Genomic DNA, 6,000 nt, shown 5'->3' on the forward strand with positions numbered 1-6,000 from the left:
ATCGTCAAATGCTTCAAATAAGGCTTTTAATTAATATTTTTTAAGTGCTTAATATATGCCAGGCATTGCTCTTTACATGTATTAACTCAGCTAATGCCATAAGAGATGTATGGGGCAAGTGTTGTCATCAGCCTGGTATTAACCAGCCCAGCTGCCAGCCACTCCTGCTCACGGAGCTTCCATGTGTGTCAAAGCAGAACTGTGCTCCACTGGGTTTTCAATGGCTGTTTTTTTTAATTGTCTGTTGGATGAAAGTTTCCAGAGCAAATTAGTTTCTCATTAAAAAATTAATACACAAATTGTTTTGAGACATAGATTGCAAACCCTGCAATGTGTCAACACTTGCCGCTTCACGACCTTGGTTCCCCATTTCCATTTGTCCAGTTTTCCTGTCCCTTCCTGCCTTCTCATTTGCTTTTGGACTGATGTGCCCATCTAGTCTTGTATATGTGGTTGAATGACATGTTATTGTTTGTTTTATAGGCCTGTCTAATCTTTGGCTGAAGGGTGAACTTCAGAAGTGACTTCAGTACTGAGGTAAAAGGGTGTCCGGGGGCCATACTTTCAGGGTTTCTCCAGTCTCTGTCAGACCAGTAAGTCTGGTCTTTTTTTGTGAGTTTGAATTTTGTTCTACATTTTCTCCCACTCTGTCTGGCACCCTCTATCGTGGTTCCTGTCAGAGCAGTTGGTGGTAGTATCTGGGCACCATCTAGTTGTGCTGGACACAGTCTGGTGGAGGCTGTGGAAGTTGTGGCCCATTAGTCCTTTGGACTAATCTTTCCCTTGTGTCTTTGGTTTTCTTCACAGTCTTTTGCTCCAGATGGGGTGGGACCAGTAAATGAATATTGCTGCTCAAAAGCTTTTAAGACCCCAGTCACTACTGACCAAAGTAGACTGTAGAACATTTTCTTTATAAGCTATGTTATACCAGTTGAGCCAGATGTCCCCCAAGACCATGGTCCCCAGCCCTCTGCCCAGTAACTCGGTCCCTCAGGGAGTCTGGATGTGTCTATGAAACTTCTATGACTTTGCTTCGGTCAAGTTGTGCTGATTTCCCAGTATTGTATACTGTCTTACCCTTTACCAAAGTTACCACTGATCTACTGTCTAGTTAGTGTTTTTCCCTCCCTAACTCTCCCCTCCCTTGTAACAATCAAAGATTGTTTCTTTCTGTATGTAAACCTTTTCTTGAATTTTTATGATAGTGGTCTCATGCAGTATTTATCCTTTTGTGATTGACTTATTTCACTCAGCATAATGCCCTCCAGACTCATCTATGTTGTGAGATGTTTCGAGAATGTTCTTTATCGTTGGTGTAATATTCCATTGTGTGTATATTCATTCATCTGTTGATAGGCACTTAGGTTGCTTTCATCTTTGCTATTGTGAATAATGTTGCAATTAACACGGGTGTGCATATGTCTATTTGTGTGATGGCTCTTATTTTTCTTGGATATATTTCTAGGAGTGGGGTTGGAGAGGGTTATCTCATTGTAGTTTTGATTTGCATTTTTCTGATGGCTAGTGATTGTCAGTATTTCCTCAAGTGTCTGTTAGCTGCCTGAATGTCTTCTTTGGTGAAGTGTCTTTTCATATCCTTTGCCCATTTTTTAATTGGATTATTTGTCTTTTTGTTGTAGAGGTGTTTGGTTTTCCTGTCGATTTTAGAGATTAGACCTTTGTAGGATTTGTCACAGTCAAAATTTTTTTCCCAGTCTTCAGGTTTCCTTTTTACTGTTTTGGTGAAGTCTTTTGATGAGCATAAGTGTTTAATTTTTAGAAGATCCCAGTTATCTAGCTTGTCTTCTCATGTTTGTGTATTGTTAGTTATGGTTTGTATCCTTAGGGCCCCTAGCATTGACCCTATTTTTTCTTCCATGATCTTTATAGTTTTCACTTTTATATTCAGGTCTTTGATCAATTTTGAATTAGTCTTTGTATATGGCGTGAGGTATGGGGCCTGTCTCATTTTTTTTTTACAGATGAACATCCAGTTTTGCCAGCACCATTTATTAAAAAGACTGTCTTTTCCCCATTTAATGAACTTTGGGCCTTTGTCAAAGATCAGGTGACTATAGGTGGTTGGATTTACCTCTGGGTTCTCAGTTCTGTTCCTTTGGCCAATGCATCTGTCATTGTACCATTACCAGGCTGTTTTGACTACTGTAGCTATACAGTAGCTTCTCAGGTCAGGTGGTGCAAGGCCTCCTACTTTGTTCTCCTTCTTCAATAATGCTTTACTTATTCAGGGCCTCTTTCCTTTCCATATACAGTTAATGATTAATTTTCCCATCTCATTAAAGAATGCTGTTGGTATTTGGATCAGGATTGCATTATATTTGTAGACTGCTTTGGGTAGAATTGACATTTTCACAATGTTGAGTTTACCTATCTATGAGCATGGTATGTTTTTCCATTTATGTAGGTCTCTTTTGGTTTCTTGCAGTAGTGTTTAGTAGTTTTCTTTGTATAGGTCTTTGACATCCCTGGTTAGATTTGTTCCCTAAGTATTTTATTTTTTTAGAGGCTATTATAAATGATATTGCTTTCCTGATTTCCTTTTCATAGTTTTCTTTACTGGTGTATAGGAATCCAACTGATTTTTGTATGTTGATCTTGTATCCTGCTACTCTACTGAATCTATTAGTTCCAGTATTTTTCTTGTGAAGTCTTTTGGGTTCTCTATGTATAAAAATATGTATAGTATCATATTATCCACAAATAGGGATAGTTTTATTTCTTCCTTGGCATTTTGGGTGCCCTTTATTTCTTTTCGTTGCCTTATTGCTCTAGCTAGGACTTCCAGCCCAATGTTCAACAGGAGCAGTGATAAAGGGCATCCTTGTCTTGTTCCTGTTCTCAGGGGGAGTGTTTTCAGCCTCTCTTCATTGAGAATGATGTTAGCTGTTGCTTTTGAATAGATGGCCCTTATTAAGTTGAGTAATTTCTCTTCTGTTCCTATTTTATTGGGTTTTTATCAGGTTAATGGCTGATTTTTTGGAAGTAGATCACCGTGCCTTCCTTCCAAGAGCCCCATCTACAGATGAGGAAACTGAGGCACAAAGAAGTTCAGTTAGTTGTCTGAGACCACACAGCTAGTTAGCAGCAGAGGTAGAACAAACCAAGGGCCTGCACTTAACCATTATCTTTCCTTCCTCCCTTGTATCTGCTCTGAGATAGGTCCCAGCAAAAGAAAGCACTTAGTCTGTAGACAAAAGATGTAGATACCCTAAAGCTGGCATTATCGGCAACTGAGATGTGAAAGAAGAGAGGGGATGCCTGTCTTGGAAGCCCTTTTGGAAGAGGTGGTTCAAAGCATCATGATGAGTAGCAGCCTCTTCCCTGTCACTCTGCCCAATAGTAGTGCTCCTTACTGAATTGTGGTAAATCAATCCAGTAGGAAAACTCCACACCAAATGGTGGCAAATCAATCCAATATGAGGGACTTATACCAGGTTACTGGGTTTTTGTATACTGAATAGTACCCAGTCCAACAGGAGTGTGCCATACTAAATAGCACAAGTCAGTTGTCCAGTTATCTCTTTTAGAACTTTATATATGAATCTAGATGTATGAAAAGAAGGCTGCTCACTTGAGCTTAAGTCTTTGTTGTTGCTAATGCTGAGTTATGGTTTCTTCTAGGAACAGTGTTGCTGTTAGGTGCCCTGGAGTCAATTTTGACTCATCATGACCCCATCTGACAGAGTAGAACCGCCCCATAGGGTTTTTTTAGACTATAATCTTTATGGGAGCAGATAATTAGGTCTTTCTCCCAAGGAGCCGCTGGGTGGGTTCAAAGCACCAGACCTTTCAGTTAGCAGCCAAGCACTTAACTGTTGTACCATCAGGGCTCCTACGGGTAACAGTATACTTACTTATTTAATATTTCCTGAGGATGCTATGTGCTAGGCATGTACCAGACATTGGGAAGAGAGCAGTGAGCAAGGCTTTGATCCTACCTTCATAGAGTTTGTAGTCTCACTGGGAAAGATATAAACTGAAAATCTTTTCGATTATGTAATTAAATTTTTCACAAGCGCATTGGAAGAAGGAGTCTAGGTTGCCATGAAAGTATAAATATCCAAAGATGATATTAAAAATATTCAACAACTAGTATAGCCTAACAACAACCAGAATAGACACTAGGCTTAAACAATCTGTCTCCCTGTCCACGTTGGATCCCTTCTGAGTAGGACTAGTCTAGTCAGCAGCCAGCAGGGAGGGTGGTGTTGAAGTGTGTTTTTTTTTTTTTTTTTAATAAACTTTTCATTTTGAGATCATTGTAGATTCACATACAGTTAAGAAATAATACAGAGAGATCCCATGTACCCTTCATACAGTTTCCCCCAGTGGCAGCATTTTGCAAAATTATATATAGTACAAATTGCAACCAGGGAGTTCAAATATTTTTTAAAAATAAATTTTAAACCAAGGTTTAAATGGTGTATCCATGCACATGGGACAAATTTAAAATTTACAAAAGAGGAGAGGAAGAAAAATCAGATCTCCTTCCTTCTGTGTCTTTCAGACACCCAGTTCTTTGCGTTGGAGTCAAATTCAGTTAAATTTTCTTGAACATTCTTTCTCAAATATTTTATAAATTTAAACATTGTAATTTATATATGTGTGTGTGTGTGCTGTTGCTGTTGTTAGGGTCAAGTTGGTTCTGACTCATAGTGACCCCACACAAAATGGAACGAAACACTGCCCAGTCCTGCACCATCCTCACCATCTTTGCTATGAGTGAGCCCATTGTTGCAGCCTTGGTGTCAATCCATCTTGTTGAAGGTCTTCCTCTTTTTTGCTGACCCTCTACTTTACCAAGCATGATGTTCTTCTCCAGGGATTTGTCCCTCCTTATAACATGTCCAAAGTAAGCGAGACAAAGTCTCACTATCCTTACTTCTAAGCAACATGCTAGCTGTACCTCTGGTGGCGCAGTAGTTAAGGTGCTCGACTGCTAACAGAAAGGTCAGCGGTTCAAAACTACCAGCAGCTCTGCAGGAGAAAGATGCAGCAGTCTGCTTCTGTAGAGATTTATAGCCTTGAAAAACCTGTGGGGTCTCTATGAGTCAAAACTGACTCAGCAGCAATGGTTTTGTTTTTTTTTTTTTCTTCCAAGCCACATTTGTTCATTCTTTTGACAGTCCATGGTATATTCAATATTCTTTGTTAACCCCGTAATTCAAATGCAACAATTCTTCTTCGGTCTTCTTATTCACTGTCCAGCTTTCACATGGATATGAGGTGATTGAATGTACCATGGCTTGGGTCAGGGGCACGTAAGTCCTCAAGGTGACCTCTTTGCATTTTAACACTTTAAAGAGAGTTTTTACAGCAGATTTGCCCAATGCAATACATCATTTGATTTCTGGACTGCTGCCTCCACAGGCATTGATTGTGGATCCAAGTAAAATGAAATCCTTGACAATTTCAATGTTTTCTCCATTTATCATGACGTTGTTTATTGGTCCAGTTGTGAGGATTTTTGTTTTCTTTATGTTGAGGTGTAATCCATACTGAAGGCTGTAGTCTTTGATCTTTATCAGTAAGTGCTTCAAGTCCTCTTCACTTTCAACAAGCAAGGTTGTGTCATCTGCATATCGCAGGTTGTTAAGGAGTCTTCCTCCAATTCTGATGCCATGTTCTTCTTCATATAGTCCAGCTTTTTGGATTATTTGCTCAGCACACAGATCGAATCAGTATAGTGAAAAGATACAATTTTGACGCACTTCTTTCCTGATTTTAAACCATGCAGTATCCCCTTATTCCGTTCGAATGACTGTCTCTTGGTCAATGTACAGGTTACCGCAAAAGCACAATGAAGTGTTCTGGAATTCCCGATGTTTGCAATGTTATCCATAATTTGTTATGACCCACACAGTTCAATGCACATAAACACTGTTTATGATCCACACAGTGTTTTATTGACTTTGCACAGTCAATAAAAGACAGGTAAACATCTTTCTGGTATTCTCTGCTTTCAGCCAAGATCCATCT

The sequence above is a fragment of the Elephas maximus genome, chromosome 22 (assembly GCF_024166365.1).
Source record: "Elephas maximus indicus isolate mEleMax1 chromosome 22, mEleMax1 primary haplotype, whole genome shotgun sequence".
NCBI classification, from domain to species: domain Eukaryota; kingdom Metazoa; phylum Chordata; class Mammalia; order Proboscidea; family Elephantidae; genus Elephas; species Elephas maximus.